The sequence below is a fragment of the Poecilia reticulata genome, linkage group LG1, assembly GCF_000633615.1.
Source record: "Poecilia reticulata strain Guanapo linkage group LG1, Guppy_female_1.0+MT, whole genome shotgun sequence".
Taxonomy (NCBI): domain Eukaryota; kingdom Metazoa; phylum Chordata; class Actinopteri; order Cyprinodontiformes; family Poeciliidae; genus Poecilia; species Poecilia reticulata.
The window spans coordinates 16,140,274-16,142,213 of NC_024331.1; positions in this window are offsets into that span (position 1 = coordinate 16,140,274).

Below are 1,940 nucleotides of genomic sequence, written 5' to 3' on the forward strand. Positions count from 1 at the left end.
TCCTGGAAAGCAGACTCGACAATCTGTGAGTTTAAAGCGCTGATGCGGGGTCTAAATTATTCAACCATTTTTCCTTGACGAAAACTGGTCGAGTGCTACAACCCCGCAAACAAATCCGCATGTGACAAAAAAAAAAAAAGTAACAAAAAAAAAAAAATAGAGCCTCATTTGCAACGCTTACAGGACGACCGAGTTCTATTAAAGGGCTGGATTTCACGACGACGACGACAACAACCATAAGAACAGAAGGCTTTTTTGGTTTTGTAGGTTACATCATTGTCCTAAAAACAGACACTCTTGTCTTTCACCGAATAATACAAAACATTTAGAGATGTAACATGTTGACAAGAACCACAGCAATAAAAACCTATGTTATATCTTTATGTTTACATTTCAGGGCTCAAGATGAGGCAGTCTGATGAAGGTGATGGTGAATGAAAGCATGAGCAGCTGACGTAAAGCCGAACCACTGAGAGCCTTTATAGCTAAATATTGTTGGCCTGCAAGGCCAAAATCAACTTTTTGAGCAGTGGTTTGAGAACTAAAACAGGGCTGCTTGTGTTTCTTTCCCTAATAGTGCAGCACAGTTACAGCTGTGGTGTAAAGCAGGGCTGATGGGAAGGCTGCGCTGTGACAGGAGGATGGACAGACATACTGCGGGCTATGGACAGAGCCTGCGATGATGTTAAGAGATAAAGCAGGAATAAACTACACTGCCTTGCAAAGGTATTCATACTCCTCAAATTATTATTTTTTAACATTTCTTTCACGTTATAGGCACAAACTTTAGACTATTTTACTGGGATTTTATGTGATGATCAACCAGCACAGTGAAGCACATAACTGTAATTGGCAGAAAAATGATGCATGGTTTTTAATTTCACAAAATACAAAATTATTGAATGGTCCGTCTTCCATTTGTATTCACTACCACTTTATTGAGATATAGTGTAGTGGTTTAGATCGGACATTTAAATTAACACTTAAATCCAATTTGGAAACTGTGGCAAGACTTTTTACAAACACCATAAAAAATACATTAAAGTTTGGGACTGTAACATGACAAAATATGGAAAAGTTGAAGGAGTTTTGCAAGGCACTGCAGGTGAGCTTCTCTAGGAATTCCCCTCAAAACAAAATAAAGTCACTTGTGGTGTTTGAGTACATTCAGGGCCCAACGATCATTTTTGGCTGATGTATGGGATGCGGCTTGTGTCCCACAGACTGGTTCACACACGTTAGCGTCTTTGTATGTTGTCACTGTGTATGCTGTGCTGTAGCTGTCTGTCCTATCCCACTTCTGTCCTTCACTTTGTTCTCTTCACTCAAAACCATCATACAGTGCTACACAATGCAGGAAATGAAACTCCCTTAAAAAAAAAGAAAAAAAAAAAAGGAGAAATTATGGGTGGGTTGCCTAGCAAAAAGCACAAGAGGCTAGCCTGTGCTTGTGTTGCACAATAGCGGAACATCATTTGTCCTGTTGCGATGTGCCCAATATAAACAGAGAAAAGAGTGCTGTGAGTGATGAATGAGTCTCTGGAGGGAGAGTATGGGTACAGATTTGGGTGAGAGTGTATGTTTATATATGTGGGGGAAAACAGAGCTGAGAGTGGAAATGGGAGCTTTGAGAGGACAGAGTTGAGAGATCTGAAGAAGCACTGAGCAGGGTGTCGCACAAATAAATTGTCGTCTTGAGAACGATATCGTCTTCCTCTTCATCAGCCTGCGGTTTGGGAAAAGCTTGGGTTCAAAGTTAAGCGGTGCAAACGGGAATCGCTTTCAAACACTAGAACGTAAGGAAAATTTACTCCAGGGGAGAAAAGAGTGAAACTAACAAAACACATCTCCTAATTCTTATATTGTTTTTCAATAATATGCACAAGACATGTGAGAGCTCCTTCCATTTCAAACACACACACACACACACACACACACGC